Below are 23052 nucleotides of genomic sequence, written 5' to 3'. Positions count from 1 at the left end.
CTATCAGCAGAAATGAACCACAGCAGCCACCTGTGCTTAAGGCTTGTCCCTGTTAGGAAAAAAATAAATGAAAGGGCAAAAACTGAGAAGCAAAGCTAGAGCATGCTGGGGTTTTTTTCAGCTTAAAATTAAAAAATAGAGGACATTGCTCTGGGACTACTGATTTCAGAGCTTAGTGCAAACAATAGCCGCCTCTTCCAGGCCGTTTAAGATAAAATGGGCAGCAAATATCTACATGAAACTTTTTCTCTAGATAAACAACTGAATCTGAAGCATGTTGAAATATCTCAGACAGGTTCTTCGTGGCATGAGGATTAGCTGTGAAAGGAAGTGTGCACACAGGGATGTTTCCCCTTCCTGTGTGAATAGTCTCACCAGTGAGCCAGTTGGAGATTGGCCATTTAGAGTTGAAAAGGCCAGTAGACACCTGTGTCAAGTGCATCCTTCCTTTACCAGATGGAAATAATTGGAGCCTTGAGAAAGTTCTCACTTATTGTCATTTGAATGGGTTGGAGAGAATCACACCTGCAGAAGAGCTGCACTGTGTATCTCGCAGACCAACGCACACCGGGTAGAATCACATTCCCAGTAGTGTCAATAGGACTTTTGTTGTGGAACTTGAGGATAGGGCTATCTATTGCCAGCAGTGAACATTTTCAGAGGCAATGAAATCTGGTTCCTACATAACCTAAGACATACATCAATCCTGAAATTAAATGCAGGGGAGAGGGTTTTTTCCATCTGGTTTCTTATTTCCACTTTCTCTCACTTTTACCAGTCAGCTATGGTTAATATGTTTTTCTGTCCTACAGACTTCTTTGCATACATATGGATGTATGTACTATAGTGACATTTACATATCATTAAAAATGAATTAGCATCATGTGGTGATTCAGATATTCTCTAATGTAAGCATAGAGAACAACTGTATTAGTAAATGGCAACATTTGAAAGGCAAGCACCCTGCATAATATGTACACTGCTCCTTATTAAAGACACAGAAACATTATAGTCCCAATATCAGCTAAATATTGAAATATTGGATGTTTAGGTGATCGATAGACCTAAAAAGGATAGCAATTTTTTTTCTTTTATTTCTTGCCAATGAAACACCAAGACACTTGAATTCAATTCAAGTTTGGCTAGTCCAAAGATGTTGATTTTTCAGAAGGAAAGAAGTTTTCATTTAGTAAAAACTGGAGTAAAAAGTTAGAGGAGAGGCTTAAAATTCCCAGAGAAATCATTACAACTGATCCAGTCAAAAATGAGGCTGGTAATTTTCTTCAGAACATTTCCTGTAATCAGAAATTTTCTATGATCTCTATGATTTGACAGAGGAGAAATTTAGGAAACCACTTGCTACTTGGCTTCCATTTTAAGGGCTCCGCACGTTGTACAGATGCAGTAGCAGCACCTGCAGAACACCACTCTCGTGCTCCTGACCACCTCCTGGTGGTTCTTTAAGCTTTGTTGAAGTCAAATGGCACTCGGCCAGTTTTATACCAGTTATCCCATTTACAAGTTCACAGTGGCTTAACAGCTGTTACAGATATTAACGGCTAATCAATTACTATTGATGCAATTATTCTTCTTATCCACAAGCAAAGTCTTAAATAAATGGGCAAATATTAACTTAGGCTCCAGCTGATAAGGTCTCCTTCCCCATGCTTGTTAGTATAGGCTTCCCTCCTGAACTTTGATAAGATACTTACAGAGTAAGAAAAAAAACCAAAAAAACCCAAAACAGCAAACAACTAAGAGAACGATTGCTGCTACGGCCAACCTTTATTTCCTTATCACAGGACCTTAACCTGAACTTCTCTAACGTTACATAACTTTTTGGTACCCTGCCCCCTGTTTGTACAGTTGAAAGATGACTAGTAGTGAGAGCATAGACTTGCTCTCATGGCTCGGGGCCAGCATGCTACCCAGAGAGCCCTTCAGCACGCCCTGCGACCAAGGGAAATGCCTCCGCAATGCTCCAAGTGAACAACGAAGGCAAAAGGTGACGTTGCCTTCAGCTTGCGACTTGCCAAAACGCTACTGCCAAGGGGTCAGCAAAGGCTGAGACCACTGCTCTACAGCTCATGCCACGTGTTCCCATAATGAGAAAACAAGCGCAAGGTGAGGCATGAAGTCTGAATTTTGGGACCCCATTGATCAACACAGAAACGAATGCAATGGACTCAACAAATTTTCAGAAGGACAAGCTCACAGGGGTTTGACTGGATAACAAGGCTACAGGTCTAATTAGGCAGAGGTTGACTGCAGCACAACCAACGTAGATCAAGACCCTTTTTCAGCACACGCAATACACATTTTTTTCTTTGAAAGCAAATTGTCAACTTTTAGTTCTGTGTTGACTTGCTAAACAGCATCAGTTTTTTCATCTTCACTATTTCCCAGAACTGAGCCTCCAAGTATAAAAATAAACACTTCAACGGCCAGAAAAATTATAGGGTTTATAACATATAGGAACTTCACTACAAATATTTTAAAGAAAAAGCTCCAGCTCACAGGGTGTCTTGTTTTAATGTGCTATTTCTTTGAAATTCTGAAAATACTTGTGCACTGATTTGTAAAGAATAAACCCCAATATATGCAATTCTTAGTCTCATCTGAGGTAATGGGAGGTTGTGGAGGGAGACACCACTATATTTTGCTTCCCTTCCTTGTACAGCCTAATTCTGTAAGTCGGATAATTGATCTGCAAGAACAAGACAGGATGGGTAGCAAACTATCCAAGGCAAACTCCCTGTCAGTTGAGTTTTTAAATCAGGGTTGAATGTATTTCTAAACTATATGTTCGAGCTCTACCACAAGCTCAATGCAGGAATCACTAAGTAAAATCTTCTGGCTTATGGGAGTCAGCCAAGATGATTATAATGGTTCCTGCTGGCCTTAAAAATCAGTCATATAGGTGAAATAGAAACTATGGTTTAAATTCATCCACGTGCAAAGCCCTGTGATAAAACTTTGAATAGAATTTCAGCCAAAGTGCTCAGAAAGTCTTAGGCCACCCTGCATCCAGTGCAATTTTTAGGGAAAACCCCCTGAACGACACATGGAGAAGAATGGCTATGTCAAGCCTTATTAAGGTTTTGGTTTGCATACTGTGAGGGGAAATAAAAAGCACTGCTTTCTGCCCCAGGGTTGCTGGAAGAGAAAGACCAGCTGGGACCTCTTGTGGAATGCAAAGGAAGCTTAACATTTATCTGCTTTTGCTCTCTTTGGTATTTGTTGGAAGAGCACTTAAAATGTGCATCTCCAAGAAAAAAAAACCTCTAAGAAAGCTCTTTTGACCTATCAGCAATTTTCAGAAGGGCTGGAGTCAGCGGTGGCTTTGCTACATATCCTCCAGGCTCACCAAATAGCCAGTCTCTAATGAATAAGGCTAAGGCGCCAGTGTAGGAGGACGCGCACCTTGCAGCGTGGTACGTGAGAAACTCTGGTCTGTGAACCCAGCAACTTCTCCATTTCAATAATGTGTATTGTAGAATAAAATTTATCAAGGGAAACGCTGACTCCACAACTCACTAACATAAATCATCTGTTGAAGGGCAAAACACACGAAATTGCCTTGAGATTTGGAGCAGTTCGAGAAGCACATGATTTTAGCATACCGCATTTGGCCAAGGCTTATTACTGCCTCCTGAAATGGGCAGGTGCCCACTGCTCCTCCTGCACGGATACACAGCCCAGGTCGGTGGGCAGAAACTGGCCGCAAATACATTCACACAAACTGTACAGAGGTATTAGTAAACACACAGATTCCACCATAAAGGGATTATATGACTCTTCCCCCGGCATCTGGAATGCGCATTGTGTTACCAAACAAAGGAAATTATGCAAAGATAGCCCCAGAGGCAGAATAACCATGATCCGCTCCTACTTGTGAATACTGGGCAAACACTTCCTAGCCACAATTAATTACCTGCCCCTGCTCGTTTTGTTAAACGATCAAAGCAATACATCCACCGGTTGCACATGAATGTGACTATTTGTACAAAATTACATTTATGCAGTAGTGGTGCAGGGCCAGATCCTGCAGTATTTGTCATTATTCACACGCAAGTCACCTTACTGAGGGAATTGCTTCTAATTACTTAGCATCAGGACTGCAGGATGCAGCCGGACTTCTGCAATATTAAGGTGATAAGGTTATATAGCAGAGCAAGGGTAGAATCAATTGTTCTTAGATTTCTTCTCTTCCTCATCGGCCCACCTGACACACATGAAATATTTGTGAAATCAATTTCGGAATGACCAGACAAGGTACTGGAAGTACCACAGACAGTTCATCAGTTGGCTCTTCCAGGAACACTTCAGGAATTAGGATGGAAGCATATTACTTCCTTTCCCACAGGATAACTGCAGTGAATACAATAACCCTTGTTCTAAGAGATACTGCCGTGCACGCTGCATCACACACTCTATCAAATGAACATCGTTTGCCCCCTTCCAGTAACAGCTGTGCAAAGGACCATTCCATACGCTTAAGCTTTCTTTCCTCATTTCTTCAGCACTGTGCAGTATTTTGTATCAGCACTGAATCACGCTGAGGTCCTTCAAAATCAGTCTTTCTCCCTCCATTACTCACACGCAGTTGTGTTTACCCCTGCAAAGCATATGTGGTCAGTTCACCTCCTGCACAATGCAACCAGAACTGGGGACTTCATTCCTGAGTCTGGCTGTCTAAAATGAGAACTCTGTTATCAACCCATCTGGAGCAGAAAACACAGAGCAACAAGGATACTAACAGGGCTTGGTTCCTGGGCCACTGAAGTCCACAGTAGGTTTTGGAGGCAAAGCGCTAAACTTCCATCTCAGGCAATTCAGTCCGTATTTGCTCACAATAAGGCAGAAGTTTCACAGGCCTTAGCACATTCGGCCCACGGTTGCGTTCTCCTTATGAGAGCTTTGTATATGCTCTCCCAGCGCAGAAAAAGGCAAACTTTGCAATAAAGGTACGGAATTAAGTTCACTAAGAATTTTGATAAAAGTGCGTACAAAAGGAGCTCTACTTAGTGTCAGTGCAGACCTTTTAAAACACATACATGAATATTTATGCAGTTTCCCCTTCTTTCAGGAATTGTTTGTTGCTCTATTTGATCATAGTACTTCTCCAGCTCCTAATATTTTTGGATAATGTTCTTGCCTTCATTTGTAATCACTCTTTATTCAGTGTGGAAGATGGATTTTTCCAATTTTGTGCTATTATATACCTTAGCATGGAAAGGATTAGATGGGTTTTTCTTTTTCCTTTTAGTCCTTATTTAACTGCTTGTGAGCTTCAGGGATTTATATCCCAGTAGGTCTAATTCCAGGATTATAGGTATCTAGATATCCAGTAAATCATTTAGCAGCATATAGGTTTAAGGCAACTCCAAATAACCCCTCCAGTTAGCTCTCCAGCTAAAAACTGAAGTTAGCTAGAAGCACTAGATTTGAGTAAGAGTTACAAAGTGCAGAATCACTAATTTAGAGTCTGATTCTACTTTCTTCAAAGGCACTGATAAAATTTATACCCACTTCAGTGGGAACATGGCAAGGCCTTCAAATCCTCTTGCTTTAGACACTTTCCTTCTTCCTAGCCAAATACTAATCAAATTAGTCTCCTCCTCCTCTGATTTAAGGTTTGGATCTCATTCCCATAACTGTTGCATTTTTATTTAGATAAACGCTGTCAGGTTGAGTTGACCCAAAATTCAGATTTATTAAAAATGAAATAAAATGAGCAACAGAAAGCTTTCTGTATTTGTTTTTCTAAATTCCAGTGAAAGCAGCTTCTCAGTTTAGACTTCAATTTGCCTTGGCATCATCTACAGCCTGAACATTGCAGCACTGTGCTCCCACATGAAAACAAATAGGGGACAGACAAAAGTGAAATTGAGTTATAGGTTCTCCTTGTTTGGGCTTTGTGAAAAGTGAGCATGTGGTACTAAAGATCAAAAGCAATCTGGTTTCTTGGGATCTATCATTCAGAATAATCAAAAGCAATACTAAGAGCAACGATAAGGAAATCAGTGCTTTTAACTGTGCCTTTTAATTTGCTCGTGCCCCTTTAAACATGGCATAGCAAGTGAGAAAGGCTTTGCCCTGGCAGAGCAGTTAGTACAACCACGGGTCTGTGCCAGTTCTCACCAGGCGTGTCTGAGGGTTTGTCATGCTGTGTGTTAGACAAGACATTGTTCCACTGGTGCTAACACCAGGAACGCTGGAGAGGCACAGGTGTTTCAAGGTCAGGTTTCTGGTTTGGTTTGAGATGCATGAGGGTGTTAAATCCATCATTTGATACATTCGGAGCACTGACTGATTCTCTCCAACCTGTGCAAGAGGGTGCTTTTGTACCCAATTGTTTTCTTGCGGTAGAGAGTATTATGGAGCAAGAGACCAGTAAGTGACACAAACCGCAGCACGGAGGCCACTTACCGCACACAGGGAAAGAACCTGGTTGCTCTAACAGGGCCTGGAGGAAACCAGGACTGCATCTGGGGTGTGGTAAGGTGATAAAACTGAGCATCCCTCCCACCCTTAAGGGTAAGTGCTTGTTTAAAGTCTCTTTATATTGGGTGTGTCACAGGTGTGGGCCTAGAGGATCTGCCATAGCCAGAATTAACATATGTTCTTCTTCTGTAGAACAGATATAAAAAGGCCTTTCCAGACAGAGGCTTTTTGCCTGTGTGAGTGTCAACACAGAGTTCATTTCAGGCAAGTTCTGAGGTGAAGAGAAAGGTAAGGTTAGGTGAGGAGCCCTTCCCATCAAACCGAACTTGAAGGAAGGCCAGGACTGCAGGGCTGGATTAGGACTGGGCACATCCCAGCACATAGGCTGGTGAGTAAGATCCATCACCTCAAGAAGGCATCAAGTCTCAGAAACGCACCTTGCATTTGCAGTTCCCATCCTCATATGGGAAGGGAAGGTCGGGTAGTAGTTTATTAGTTTTCTATGCACTACCTACCATCCTATGCACTCGTTCAGGAAATTAGGCTGGTGAATAAGACGAGCAGACAATCACCGTTCTCCTTGCCTCCATGTTCATCATGCAAGGAATGGGCAATCAAGCAGGTCAACTTGTTTACTCCTGCATGCCTGGATCCATGGTCCAGATAGCCAAGAAAGGGGACAACAGAGCATTCAGTTCATTCATCTTTATCTCCTGTACAAGAGAAATGAAGTCACCGTGTAGCCTTTCTTTACTGACCACTCAATCTTCTCTGCAAACCATACCCTACCTATGGCCACAGCATGTTCTGCTCAGTCCTTTTAAATGGGCTTGAGAAAGCTGATTTATAAATGAATGAACAGTGAATATGGAGAAATAAGACATTCCATTGGTGCCATGTCATCCTGGTCCATCATTCATAAAATTTCATGTGTATCTAGACCCTGTCAACAGATCTGCCTCAAAGAGTGTGCAGGATCAGCAGTCTGTAGCTTCAGAAACAGAAAACATCTAAATCCACCACCATTGCAGTAACATTTCTGCCTGAATATGATAGATAAGGATTTCAGGAAGGCATGTCAAAGATAAAAGGAAAGCTACCCCTTGCTCTTGTTTAATTTCCCTTCCAATTTCCTAAAAGGCCTGTTGCGGGAATGACTGTCACCAGAAAGATACAGGGCCCAATTTACAGCCATTGCACAGAACTGCAATAAGCAGTTGCAGTCTATAATTTTCAAGTAACACCACATTTATGAAAACTGCAACAATCCGTTTTGCTGTGATTTGTGGACTCTGATGGCAGAAGAGCCAACCTCTCTCTCATGCAGCAGAGAGCAAGAAGAGAGAAAGATGAAGAGAAACAAACTGGCTGCTGCCTCAGCATGTAGACTGCAAAATAAATAAAAAACAGTCTTAAAAAGTGTTAATAAAATATCCGCTAGGAGTAGAAGGGAAGATTAGAGCTGACAAGTTGGCCATAGGGCCTTCTTCAGGCTCTTCCAGTTAGAACTGAGACAAGATGACAAGTTGAGAAATTGAACTATGTTGACATGGCCTGCATTTTCATAAATTTCCTGCTCCTTTTTTTATATTAAAAAAAAAAATCTGCAAAATAAGAAGGATAGAATTCAAACAAAGGCCTGTAATACTGTGCAGTTCTCCTAAGTATCCTGTACCAGGCTTTGGAACAAATGCAAGAGAAACTGAAAGACGCGTAACAGACAATGCATTATATTTACTGAGTAATCACCTCTAATTTTTTTCACCAAGGATTCTATTTGAGTGGAAAGACTTCAGCATGAGTTGGATGAGGTCCCAGATCATCCTGCAATTTTTAGGGAGAGCAGTGTTACTACTGCAAGAGCGAACCAGAAAATAAAGTGGTTAGAGCTTATTATCTTTGGGGTTTTTTTCAAAATCCTATCAAAATCAGCAGAAAAGCTTTCATTAGGTCTAATCCCTTTCTGAAAAACAGTTAAATTCTTTCTGAATTGGGATTAGAATTGTGGCATTTGGGAAACATTCATGAAGAAACCAGGGATGCTTTTATAAACAGCTGAAACAGCAAGTGTTTACTCCACTTACACCTCTGAAGAGTCAAACCCAGAGTTCCACATTATCACCATTTCACTCACTCTATGCTTCAGGCAACTTTAATGTTTTAAATCTGAAGTGTCTCCTCTTCCCCCCCCCCCCCCCAAGGAAACTCCATTATTAAATAAATGATAACTATGCCTCTAGTTTTGCTGTCTGGGAGTTTCTTTCCCAATCCGACATTTGGGAACCGGGAGTTTTTTCTCTAAATTGCTCAGACTAAGCAAAGGTAACACGAAAGATTTTCCAATTACATCATTTTATTTTTATCATCATCATCATCATTATTATTATTGTCAGGATCTTTTCTTTGGCGTTTTAGTTATTACCTAACCGAGATGTATAGTGCTGCACAGCACGTAGTCTGCTTTCGCATTTCAAATGAGCACAGCCAGGCAGAGATTAGAGGTCCAACAAAGAGTTTATCATAAGTGCATCTAGTATTGTTTCTAATCAGTGAACTGCACAACATCAGTACAATTGAGCTGAAGGCTGGCAGGTTACAGAACTATTCCTCATGCAGTGAGCTCAGTAACAAGGATGTTTCAAGAGAACAGGTTTTTATTAGCTTCAGTCATACTTTCAGTTGCATGGCTGTTTTGATGTTCACTCCACCTTCTTTGAGGGGGCAGTAGAAGATGTAAACCTTAATCCCTTCTGAGCACAGAGGGCTTGAAAGGCAATAGAATAAATCTGTCTTCACCATATTAGATATGGGTGGAAAGCAAGGAAGACCCTCAGTAGAGAGTTTACACCCCTGCAATGAGCTCTGCAATCCTAAACCTGAGCAGAAGAACTTAAGTCATTGGCCCTGCTGGGGAAGCCATGCCTGAAAGGGATGGAATTTTGGTGAGGACCTTCTTGCAGACCTTTTTGTTAAGGTTGTGTCAGAAAGTGCACTCACCTGTGGTGAAGCTGGCCTTTAAAAACTGAGAATCCTCTGGGCTTTTGAGAGATCTTAAGAGAGCTGGACTTCTTGTCAGCTAGGCTCCTGCCTTGAGTTTCAAGATCTGGGAAGGCCCTGATCACAGTCCATTCACCAGTACTTTAGGCCAGTTTCTGCTTAATGAAGTCTAAAGAGATGGTAAATTATTATCCAAAGGCTGCCACGTACATACAGTGGACACTGTCTCTGTACTAGAACATCAGAGAGAGAAAGAGGCAGACCAACAACAAGCTTTGGCAGCACAGCGATGGTGAGGGACCAGGCAGACCAGGACAGTAAGAGCTCTTGCTCACTGGCTTCAGTCATTTTCTTACCCAAACAACCAAGGCTTCCTCAGACTATCAGGTGGGACTCTTAATGAAAGAAGTTATGTAAGGGCAGAAAGTTTGATTCACCAAGCCGCCACACTGGCAACACGTTTACACAACTTCTCCACCCAAAATCAAGAGGTTTAACCTGTAGGGATAATTGCACCCCTTTGGCAAGGGCGGTAGAGAACACTTTAAAAGGCAATCAAAGCAGAGAAAAAGGGAAAGCAACATCATTTTGGATAATTGGAGCAAAGAGGTAATACATATCTCGGTGTCACAGGGAAGATTGACCAATGCAATATGCATTTATTCTTATCTCAGAACTGTATTTATTGAAGTAAACTGTGCTTAAGTTAAAAGGAAGCACATAAATCTTCTCTTATTGTCATCTTGCAACTCACAGCAGCTGCTAATTATATTATAGATCTTCCAGAAGTATGTACAGTAATTACCAGTTTCAGCCACATTATTAGACTTGCAAATACAGTTTGCTCTTTGTAAGCCTGTCACAGAAAAGGGTCAGACCAAAAAGGGGGTGAATCAGCACAGAATCAAGAAATCACGTGAGAAACCCTAACTGTACTGGACCTACTCTGATTTGCACTGGATGAAGACACCACCTTTAAGACATGCACAGGTTTCCTTGCTGAACTCTCTCATATCGGTGTGCTTACCCGAGTTGCAAATTACGTCACGCTTTCCTGCATGGCCAACTCATTATCAGAGTCTGACTTGGGCCCAGACTCAGTGTACTGGAATCAGTGACAGCTCTCTTCAGATCTTAAAATCTTTCAGAAAGAAAAATTGATGTTACTGTCCTTCAAGTAGGAGTAAGTTCAAGGCCTCTGGAGTCCTCAAGAAACCCTTGATACTGCATCCATTGGTGGATGAATGGAAGCACCACTTTTTGTCACTTACGTAAATAGGCAAAAAGGAAATTTAGTTAAATAACCAGGGTACTACGCACTTTCTCCATATACCACAGCTGAAGATAAAAAGCGCTACCAGGCATAAATCTTAAGTATTATTTATATATGCATACATACATGGGAAGAACCACTTGTATTACTAATTTGTTCTATTTGTCTGGGTTTCATATCAACTGAGCACCAGCTGGAATTCTTAAACAACAGGAATTACATGGGCAAAAGACTGAAAGGTTGGCATGCAAGGTAGAGTTTTCAAAAGCATTACTTGAGTTATGAGCTGAACTTCTAATAAGAAAAAGGGGTTTTTTTGATAAAATACTCTTAAGTCCAACATATCCTTCCATAGAAAATATAGAAGTACTAATATATATCTATTCAGAATTAAACTTTCTTCCACATTATAAACCCATATGAAATCATTATTCAAATCTGTGTTTCCTCAAAAGGGTAGTAGAAATGTAATAGTCACTACAATCATAGAGTAGTCAAATGGTTAATATTTTCTGTTAGGCCAGTTGGAGCATTTAAATATCATGATCTCTTCCCACCTCAAGCACAGCTTATTCTGTGAAGCCACAATAATAAGATAAAAGTATGTGCTTTCTCTGTGTATTATAAATTGCAAAACATTTTGATACCTTTACTGGAAAGGTTTAACATGAATGCAAAGCCATATTATTAATGAGAATAAGCCAAACAGTCATTTAAACAAAGACATCTTCATATTGCTTTGTGGCTCCAGCATCTACTCTTGCAAAGTACTGAGTTTCCTCCATTCTCATTGAGAATAAGAGTTGAAATAGAAGTGGAAAACATTCTTCTGTGCCCAGCTGGATGGGCAATGTTTAACATGTAATATCCTCCTTGGGAAAAGAATCTAAAGAAGAGTTTCAAAATTAATATCCAATTTCCAGGCTTTTACACTACTCGGCAATCACTCAAATCTAACAGTGAACCAAGGGAAAGATTAAAAAGCCAAAGGCCACAAACCTGCTCAAACTAGTACTGCGGGTTCAAAGTTTCCTCCAAGATCTTGAGCTATAGTTTCCAGATATCACTGAAGTAAAAAACCTAGGCAGCCCCACAGATAAGCTCCTATTTACTCTAGATGAACTGAAGAACTATAACAAATCACACTTTGGACCTTGTTCTTAGCCATAATTAATACCTGATTATTTTGGTTACTCACTGAGAAGTGACTTCATTACAACATTTCGGAAGTGTTTAGGAGCAAAATGAGCTGCAGAAAAAAAGAGTTGCTGCTGCTAATGGGGAGAAGGATGGTGGGAAAATACTTATGCCTCCTTGCCAAAGTTAAAGTGCATTAAAGTGCCTGCAGTCATTGATATTCCTGTTCTTGCTGAAAACTTAGTGGGAATCCCACTGACTTTGGAGATTGCAGGAGAGTGGTCGCAAACAGAAGTGTATGTGTGAAAGAAAGCAGAGAGAAGAAAGAAGCAATAATGCAAAGCCCTTACTTAACTGTGCTTGGCATCTACAATCCCCTCGTTGTTACAGTGTCTTGACAGAGGACTGGTTTTAGTTCTGTTACTGAATGTGATCCAGATCTTTATGTTCTGACTTTCATCGATGGGAATGCCAACAGGAATCCTTCCTCTCTTTCCAGCCACCTTACAGGAAAAAATATGGTACAGTTTGAGGAAGGCAAATCATTTAACTGTTCTCATTTAAAGTCCATTTTACCATTCTAAAACTTCACACACTGAGCCTAATGAAGGTAGAAGAATATAATCAGAATTTATTATGCTCCAGTAGCACACAGTTACTTATAGAACTGCTCGTCCAAAATACCAGGTACTGAACACAGGTAGAGCAAAAAGTCTAAACACACAAGAACTAGCAGAAGAGGAGCCAGAATATAGGCTAAGTCAAATGCAGCTTTTTTAAAAAACTCAGTTGCATTCTCCAATGACAAAATACAGACCAACTTTTTCCTTTTCTTAGAGAAGACAAAAAGCTTTTTCTCAGCCTGCAAAATATTTGTGTACCTTCTGATATCCTAGCTGATTAATGGCTGAAATACTGCTCTGCACGTTTACCAAGATCTAGGCTATGACACCTTGTGTTAAACTACTGTTCTCTAGCCTGCAATCCCTTTCCTATAAAAGGGGACTAAACTAACCTTGTTGATAGTTAGGGAAACCCAAAAGCTTTCAATAAGTATGAAATCATCTTATATCTGAAGATGAATATCTGTCCTTTGCAGTGAGATTCACAGGATCTCATCTCTTGGCAGCTGATAAACAGTTGTCACAGCTGGGCAGGATTGGGTTCTGAAAAATGCGTGTTGAGCTTCAATACATTGACTCCAAAGTCACCAAGAAACCGGTTCAAAACAGGAAACATCTCTCACCCCATGGATTATAAAGATTCCATATAACTATAACAAGTGCTTACAATGAATTCCATTATAAGGAACCTCCACCAATAGCTAGAGCTGTAAGCTCTTAATAACAGGTTGTGTTTCACTTGATTGTTGACATCAAGGACATGTCTTAAATCAGTATGAGTGAACTGGAGGGGAGAATGACTGATACATTGTCCATTATTTTAGTCAGATCTCATATTTTTAATAGAAATTTAATATCAAGTCGGTTTTTATACTGTTGGGTCCCACTGTACCATCTTGGAAGAAACAGTTGTTATCAGTTCAACAGGTTGGTACTTCATTGTGTATTCTCAGAGGATTGTCACTGACCCGTCCTCCCTGGTCTGGCTGAGCGGTGCAGGTAAACAGCCACTGCCTTTCCCTGTGAGCTGCTCTTGCTGGCAGCTACTCCCAGTTCTGGAAAACAAATTGCAGACCATTATCAGCTCTTCTGGTAATTGCTGCAGGATGGAAACTGAGAGTGCAATAAATCACAACATCATTATACTAAGGCCCAAATGGTCTGGCATATTTTTGCTTAAGATGGTTAATACAGAAGTGGTGTAGACTACAATGGCAGATAAAAATATCCTATATTGACTAGTTTGCATGTGGGCTTTTTTGTACTTGTTCATATTATTCACTACACATTTTAAGTTAATAAAAGTAACCATGTCTTTAGCTACAACAGTAACATTTTGCTTTTTAATCTGTGGGAAGAAAATCCCTCAGTCTTTAAATATGCGAGCCTTGAACTCTGCACAAGGCATTACATCTATTACAGAGGCAACACACGTAATGATTGTGGGCTAAAGGTTGGTGTATTTTCATTGTTTGTATTCTGTCTTTAAGGCAAATATCCAGTGACCAACTGTATCTCAGTATTTACATGGATATCACACAGTTTCCAGTAAAGTTTTTCATGCCCAGGCCAATAGAAGTTACCTGGGTCAAAGTAAAGTTCTCCAAAGTCAAATACAATACGTGAACTTCAAAACTCAGATGTTAAAAGAACGAAGGTGCAATACCTTGGGATACTCCAAGAATGTGTACAATCCCAGGCTCTGGGCCAACAGGATCCAGGCATGTCAGTGAGGTGCAAGATAGGGAGGAGTCAGCAGTTGTGTTCAAAAATACGCATTTAATGCTCAGCCAAGGAGCAACATTAACGGCACTTATGGATTTACCAAGTGCCCAAAGAAAAGTGCAAGAATGGAGTGGAGGGAAAGGAAATAAATAAAACTGGAGGGGGAAAATTATATATAATAGAATTTTTCTTCTCCCTCCCGTTCCAGACCAGCTCATCAAAGCCAAAAGGTAATTCCACTCATTGCAGCATCTTCCATCTTGTTCAGATTTCATCCATGAATAAGCTACTGGATTTCTACCAGACAACTGGAAACCTACCAAAAGCACAACCCTCTGACGTGCTAGCAAAGCTGGAATTAGATAAAACATTCATGAGAAAGACCCACAGGTTTAGTGGATGTGACTTTCATAAATGCTAGTGTTCAGAAAGAGCAGCTTTATAGAAAACATTTGCCCCTAGTCTACAGTTTCTGCTGAAATGAGTTTAAATTACCTCAGTTTCAAATGTATCTTCTTTTTTTTCCTTTTTTGATGATGGCATTGTTATTATTTTCATCCAGTTAAAAAAATAAAAGGCTCTGCAGGGCTTGTACTAAACAGGTTAGGATTATTATAATCAAATTTTGATTGAAATACTATTAATGATCTATCCTGGGAATATAAAGTATGATTTCGGGGTTGATAGCATCTTTGTGATGGAAAGCACATTTTTTTTAATTGGATTCTTGGAGAAAGTACTGTAAAGCTTGTTCAGTTTATGTTTTAATCCAGACTGCCCTGTGCACATGTACGTGGTTGCAAATATTTAATTATGTTCGTGACTACGTTAGGTACACTTCACAGGGAAAAAAGTAGAGGACAGAGCAGCAGACAAGGCAATCTGCCTCTTTTCAACCAAGATCATGAAAGTGCTACTAGATGCTACCACGACCGACAGTAAACTTGAGACAGAGGCCACAGTCCCATCCGTGCCAGACACACCTCCCTTGGGCCATCGGCCGCCATGAGCTAGGCTGTTCCCTGCTTGCACTTCAGGCAGGAATATTTTTTCTGACCCTTGTACATCAATACACCTCAGCTAGAGGAAAAAGTATTAGGCATTTTCTTTCCTGTTAATATTCACCGCTTTGTGCGCTGAAAACAACTGGTACCACCAATATGCTATGAGCGGCACTGTGTACACTGGTAGTTGCTCTGGCGCTGGAAACAATAGGCTCGCTTATCTAAAAGGTAAGGCAAAACACTGTTATGAAGCGATCCCTTCCCGATTTAATTGAGAGCTGACAGCTCTTCACATCACCAAGGATTTAGCTGCAGTGTAACTGCTCTTATGACAAGCGTGTAGCTTTGAACGTTGGACAGTTTACTTGCAAATCTTTTACTCTTTGACAGTGTCCCTAATCATTCAGCAAATAAACTGTGGAAGTTCCCAAATGGCATTTTAAAAAATGACAGTTTTACTGCTACCATCTTTACACCAGCTACTCCACAGTGACTATTATTTTTGGAGTTGTTGGAGTTTTTGATTACTTAAGAAAAAAAAACAGGCTGCTGCTAGTACTCCTAACCCAATAAGCACTGCCTCTTATACACAGACAGTGAAAAACTACTTACGTTAAGGAATAGTCAGTAATGGTGGCTCTTATACTATCATCTATCTACGTAAATGCAACTTCTGCTGCTGGTGAGTCCTAAGATAATATATTCAAATGTAGACTACTTGCTACCACTTTCACATTATTTCAGTGTTATCATATTGCCCAAATTAAATGGAAGTCAAAGCAGAACAATATGTCAAGTCCAGTCTGAATTTCTGGTATCAGAGAAAACATTGCAGAAATGCACAATTCACAGAAGGTCTACTTCTACAAAACATTTTGCTGATTGCAATTATATCAACAAAAATTAAATTCTTATTTACAAGAGTGGATACCAGCAGGGGAAATGCTAAAACAGCTTTGCTAATTCCAACACCGTGAGGTATTCCAGTTTGCCAAGTACCTGCACTGATTTCTGAGTGTCTCCCTCCAGCATTACCCTCTCTTCTGGTGACCATTCCCACCACTAATGTTATTACTGAAAAACAACTTATTGTGACAATATTCAGCTAAAATCAGCAGTGTCTTTAGGCATTTGGGCTGTGTCTGATCTGTAGAAGAGGTAGCATTTCCTCAATCTACTCATATTCTTCAGCCGTGCCCTCAATTCCATTTTAGGCCAAAATCCAGAAACACATCACAACTTAATCCTCTTGCTCTTTTTATTGTGGGAAGGAACCCAGGTGCATGTGCTAGACGGGAACTCGGATGCCTGAGGCACTAGGGTCTCCTGGCACACTACCGCTTTTGCAGCCCTTGCAGTACAGACCATAGTCTCAGATACGATGGCGATGAGTGCTGCGTTAAGACCTAGAACACATCAGCACTTATCACAGCATTATTGAAGTGGGGGAGTTGGAAGGAGCTGGACAGATTCAATGAAATCTATAGCTGCCATCTAGTTCCACCTTTCTCCCAGGGCAGGGGCTACTGCCAACTGGAGATCAGACTTGGCTCTGTCTGGCCAAGTGCTGAAAGCCTCCTTGGATGGAGGTGCCAGGTCTCTCTGGGTTACCTGCTCCCAGCTGCGATGCCCTCTTACACGCAGCAGGGTACGGGAGGAGCTGGGTAGTTTAGTAGTGCTCACAGAACCGGGTTTCCTAGGCACAGTCTAAATACATTTACTTAGAACTGTAATCGGCTAATAAAAGATTTCTAATCTCTGAGCTGCATAAGAGGCATGGTATTCCATCGACAGTGATTCAAGCATTTATCATTTTACCACTTGTTTTCCTTGCTGAAGAGAATCATTTATCTGCAGTGTCACCTGGAGAACGGTGGGTGTTGTCAGCAGATCAAGGTCCAGCATCAGGGTATGTAACAAACATTAACCACTTCATCCCACTTCACTGGGCACTATTTTAATTTCATTTTTTATTGAGCCTGAGTATTAGTTTACGACAGGCTGTAAATTACAGAAGAAGCAAACCTAGATCACCTCCTACAGGCCAAAGAGAGAGAAGACTTTTTTCCTGCATATGAACATTGCTGTTCCTGAACCACTGTACTGCATTTCTAGTTTCTGCACCTTTAAAGAGCACTAAGTCCAGCAGACCATTCTACCTATGCTGAACTGCAATTATTTATGTCAGCATTAGATCATTATGGAAGATTATCTTCTAACACTCTGAATTTTGGGGTTAATAGCAGGCTTCCCCATATATGTGTACCAGCCAACACAATAGGGCACTTCAGGAAATCAAATAAAAGAACCCATTAGACGTCTGCCCACTTTATGCAATCAGAAACAACCTTTGCACATGAATTAAGATTTTTTTTTTTTTTTTTTAATTTCTTGGAATCTTCTGCAAAATGGGGTTTATGCAGGCTATTGTAAAATACTGTGGGGGAAAGAGCATATTAAAAGTATAATATATTCTCTTTACTGATCATGATCTGAGAGTTAAAGTGTGTTTGAAACATTGTGTTTTGCAATCCAGTCTATGTGATGAGTGATAAGTTATATAGCCATAATAAACAGTAGCGATAAATAAAATGTATTACATTCTGTACAGCCCTATTTGCATTGCAAAAATCCCTATTTAGATTACAATGAACTCTAAATTACAGAGTAAACAAGTTTTGGCTACATCTTGAGGCCCAGCAGGGAGGAAGGTATCGTTTGCCACCCCAGCAGAGGAATGCTGTTTACATCCAACTGGACTGTACTTGGAGACTTTGCAGCTTTAACACACAAGAGGCTGCAATCAGACCCCCTCAGTCTCTGTGCTTAGTGGTTTTTATTGGATGGCTGTAGGCTCCCTACTCAACACCAGAAGCTTTCGGCAGTGCTTAACTTTCCCAAAAGTAGCTGGGGCTCAGGGGATTAGGCTGAATATAGCCTACCTTTGAGTCAGCTCACTGGGCAGCAAACTGCCGGGTCACTGAAATGAAATGCTATTGTGTGCTTTCATAAAGAAACAAGCCTGTGATTTCATTTTGGACTAGTAGTAGATAAGGGACAATAGGATATTTGCTTTAAACTTTCTCTTGTCCTTTCCCTTATGGAAAATATAGCAACATTCCAGTGTGTCAGATCACCTTGACCTCTGTCAATCTGGGCACCAGCATAGGTATGGTACAGGCTACGCTAATTGTGTTGGTTGACAATCTGTTCTTAGAGCTGTGTTAAGAAAAGACAGATGTTCTCTCTCAGATATTCAAACATTAGCAGGTTGCCAGTACATATTTGACACCATTATAAACTCTTCTGTGCTCTAAGTGGGGTTTTTACGAAGTTCCAAATTTATGCTTCCTTTCATTAAATGCACACGCAAGGCTATTAGGAGTGTGATAGCATCAATTCTGATGATGTCAGGATGACAACAGTGTGTCTTTTTTTGATCTGGCAGGGTAAGATCAGGTCTGGAAGCAGTACGGATTGTGAACAGCAGCCAGAGAGGGCTTGCATTAAGATCTGCTCCAGATATTGGAGGCTGGTTGCCACCTAGTTTCACAACTCAGAATCTGATAAGATCCCCAATTTCTTTTGGACAACGAGCTTCCCACAGTTTTTATTCACTTGTCTCCACCAACAATGACACAAAATACTCTTTTTCCCTGTTGGCTATCATGACTGATGCTTCATGCAGTGATCTGTTGAGAGTCCAGTCTTGAAGTCATCCAGAAACTGACAGTGGTGCAAAAGGCATCAACTCTCTTCTGAGTGATAGACAGAGCCAGGCCATACCAGACCAGAAACTCATCAGCTGCAGCATGCAGTAGAGTAAATTTTTGCCTATCTGTGAGCTCTCAGACCACCAAACACAGAGCCGCAGTGCATATCACCCAAAAACATTCAATCTCCAGCCTGTTCCATACTTAACACTAGGAACTGCAGTGACATCTGAAGATACTTGACATAGGAATTGATTCTCTCCTCTTTGTCCAAAATAGCTTAAATTATTTATTCTTCCAGTTATGCTGCAATTTTCTTCTCTAGAGGAAAGAAAAAGAGGCAGGGGTGTCTTTGAAAGAGAAGGACTTGTTAGGCAGGGTAGGGCTTTTTTTTTTTTTTTTTTTTTACTTTGGTGTATGTTATTGATATGACTGCTACTTTTTGTGTTTAACCTTAAATTACAATCAGTGAGGAAGTGCTGGGCTTTTGATTCTTGTTATAAATCAGCCCATATAATTTAGATTTAGGAGCCTAACTTCAAATGCTCATTTTTTCTACAAATAATTTCTATGAGAACTGGAGCTGGGATGAAAGCTTGACTGACCAGATATAATTCCTGTTCTTTGGAATGAAGTAGAACACTCTACCTCTCACCTGGGCACTCATGGTGGCTTTCCTCTGCATCCTCCCATTTACTGTTTGAATTGGGATCTGAAGTACAGAAGAGGCCTGAGCACATGAATGCAACCAGTTTAAAAAACAAAACAAAGGAAAAAAAAAACAAAACCAGTTTTGGTGCCTAACCTGAGGTGTATCTATGCAATAAGCAGGCACCAGAATCTTCTGGTTCAGGTGACAACAGAAAAAACAAAACAACTTGTTAAAACATTACCTGAAGCAGAAGTTTCTAACTCTGTGCCAAGTGTGGTACATGCTTGAGCAACTCCTTTCAATTAAGCTATCATTCCAGAGATCCCTCGTGGGTGGTATGGCTCCGTACTGTCCTCAGTGTGAGCTAGATGCTCTATCACATGCCTTTGCACTAATTATTATATTCGCTGTCGTATGAGTTCATCAAGAGCCATGCTTTCATCATCACAGCTCAGCACCCACTCCTGCGAGGCAGGAACTACGTACCATGGAACTGGATGCCTCAGTGACATGAACAGCCCAAGTGAGCAAAAATGCTTATCACAGCAGAAGCTGCTCTTCTAAATTTCCCAAAGTTTCTTTTCAGACTCCTTCATGAAACAGGCATGTGCCACCAGTGATTGTATAAACCAGCAGTTCCCAAGTCAAAAATGAATTTTCCACGCATTAGACTTCTAAAGTCAAGGACAGAATTTCTTAGCAGCTCCTGTACTCCTTGGCTACTAATTCCCCATCTGCTGAAGGCAATGGCAATGTAACAGAGTAACAGACAGATTTGTCTTGGAAAACAGGAAGACTTTCTGGCTGAATTAGCTTTTCTCTGCTGTCCCTAGAAACAAATCTCACTAAAATATCATCAACAAATCAATTTTACTTCTTTTCAGTAGAGAGCAAGGAAATTACCTTTTCTGATTTCGACCTTCTTCCAGTGTCACAAACCCATCAGGCCAACTAATCTCCTAAGAATTTACCATATGTTCAAATGGGAACCTGAAGATAGGCTTATTTTCTGTTTAGTCTGAGTCCAAAGCCACAGAATGAAGTTTGTGTTCAAGGTATCTGAATCTGGAACCTCTCAAAATGTGAAGGGTTTAGGTCTGTACTTGTAGCTTTGTTTTCTGTTCCATTTCTAATGAAAGATAACTTAAAAAGTAAGGATTAACGATTTATGGGGTAATAATCTATAAAAAGCTCTGCATCCAAGGTATTAGAAAGTAATATAAATTCTTTTGTGGAAATGTAAACGATATTTAAACGTAAGTAGGTATTATACCCAGTTGGTTAGATGGGGACAGTGAGAGTCTCTGACTGGCTTTTCTGGGAATCAGATAGGTCCCTAAATCATTAACTTAGTATTAAATCATCTTACAGATATAAATAAATTGAAGGACTTATTCAGGGATGTCTTGCAGAACGTAAGTAGTTTCTAGATGAATGACTCGTAAGATCAAAGTCAAGGAAGACACCCATTTAATTAGGGACAAAAGTCTTGAGCAAATCTGTAATGACACCTTTGCCAGGGACAAAACTTTTCCTGTGTGCACTCCAGTTTCACCTAGCTGTTCTGGAACACAGTTGCCCCAAACTACCCTATAAAAATTTAAATAAAGCTGAAAAGCAGCTGATCTAGGAATCCTCCTACCAATTCCAGAACACTGCAACCACCCATAAATATTCAAAGATTTTTTTACAGTGCAAATTATCCAACAGAACAGGTCTGCAATCAGAATTCAGCCTTACGCAAGTCAGTCTTTAAATTCCACAACAACTTGACCAGCTCTCCCCTTCAGCTGGCAAAGTGGCCCACGTTCGCAGCACAGTTCAGAGCAGTAATTGCATGGTTGCTTTGAATCACAGATGATCTCTGTCTGGCATAGTATATTTTCTCATGACATAATCGATCATGCTATTAAGGAACAACTCATCCTTGATGGCTTATTCAGAGCTAACCAGAAACCACAAAATTCTTTTGCCATTCAAAAATACGCAGCACTTTCTTTCCTCTCCAGACAGCCAACTTATTTTAGCTGATACCTGAGGCAGGGCTGTTAGACTCACTTTCCAGTGGATTTTCAGGAATTAAAAAACTGAATGTATTCTTAAAGTCAACATTCAAAGAACTCCCTTTGTATTTCTGTGTTTTGCATGAACTAGGAAGTCTGGTATGTCAGTAAGGAGAAAATATTATTCGCTCTATGGACTAATGTTTCCTCTGTTGTAGTTACGAATTTGGTAGGTGTGTCTCCATTACGGAGTGGAAAAATCACGGTCCTATACACTTTATAGTGTGCCTTATTTTTATATCAGCTGACCATATTTCAGCTATTTATAATTACATTTCACAGTCGTTATTACTGTTGGGTTTAGTATCACAGCAATTGGAAAATGAATATTCTCACTGCTGAATTCTCTAGTTATATGTACATTGTCCATTTTGTCCACTCCCGTTGCAACCCAAGATCGTATTTTCGTGATCATTCACTCTGCATCCCCGCTGGACTGTCTCTAGGTCTCTTCTGGAGTCGAACAACCAGACTGTGCTAAATCTCTGCAGTGGTTTGGTTCTTTGATCTCTCTAGCATACAGAAGAGACAAGAGCACAGCTGCTATAATGTGCTGCTTATAATTTTCAGTGGGTATCACATAATCCATCTGAGAATCTGTTGCAAAAGGTGAGGTTCAAAAATTAACTGCGATTTGTCAAAATCTAGTGCACAATTGCTTATAAAGGGACTCTCCTCCTTGGATCTGGCTGCTAGCAATACTTTGGAATCTATTAATTCGATGTGAAGATAACATTAATGTAAACTCAAGTGTTATTTTGCTATAATCCAACTAATTAATTTTGTCAAGCAATATACAAAGTTTCATTTCCCTGAAGCTGCAGAAATCAAATAAGGGAAGATGGTTTATATGGCCAAACTTTCGAGCCCTTTACCAAGCAGCACTTAGCTCAAAAACTCTCTCTCAGTAATAAATGTATGTATGGCAAACAAGAGATCAGCACTGAGAACTAACCTGAGAAACTATGTGGTCCAGCAGAAGAGGGTAATGGTTTCTGCTCAGTTTGGTGGCATCAGAGGACTGCTGTACATCTTCTCTCCTGCTCCCTCTCATGTTGGCCCGTGTTTTCTTTCATTCAGGAAGTGTGCAAGTTACCCTCATCTGAAAACTGACAAACATGAAAATCTGTTGCACTGGCTTTTCCTTTAAAAATCACATTTACCATCATCCCTCAACATCCTTCACTAGAAAAGTTGATCTGGGTCTTCTAGCAAAGTCATATTATGAATGAGGGAACTTTCAACAAAATTATGGTGTACTGACAACTGTCTGGATTGAGCACATTTTGCTGAAAAGCCACAGTTACCAACATCAGCAAAAAATAGGAGAATCTCAGCAGCATGTAAGAAAGCATGATGAAGACAACTGAGATAGGACTTGAAAATAGTCTGTGCCAAGATTGGACACAGATTACTGT

At 40.4% G+C, this 23052-nt stretch overlaps 1 long non-coding RNA gene across 1 annotated transcript in view; it reads right to left on the bottom strand.

Annotated features, from left to right (window-relative positions):
* The window catches only part of LOC142036242 (uncharacterized), a 92196-nt gene extending 69490 nt beyond the window's left edge, over nucleotides 1–22706 (bottom strand). Inside the window, exons 1-3 of the long non-coding RNA XR_012652124.1 lie at nucleotides 22590–22706; nucleotides 13446–13532; nucleotides 12205–12357 (exon numbers count right to left, since the gene is read on the bottom strand). This is a non-coding gene — a long non-coding RNA (uncharacterized LOC142036242). The remainder of the gene's footprint in view (nucleotides 1–12204; nucleotides 12358–13445; nucleotides 13533–22589) is intronic.
* Nucleotides 22707–23052: the final 346 nt, after the last annotated feature.

The sequence above is a fragment of the Buteo buteo genome, chromosome 11 (assembly GCF_964188355.1).
Source record: "Buteo buteo chromosome 11, bButBut1.hap1.1, whole genome shotgun sequence".
Taxonomy (NCBI): domain Eukaryota; kingdom Metazoa; phylum Chordata; class Aves; order Accipitriformes; family Accipitridae; genus Buteo; species Buteo buteo.
Note: the sequence above shows the minus strand (reverse complement) of the source record. Positions and strands in the feature narration are given on the sequence as shown.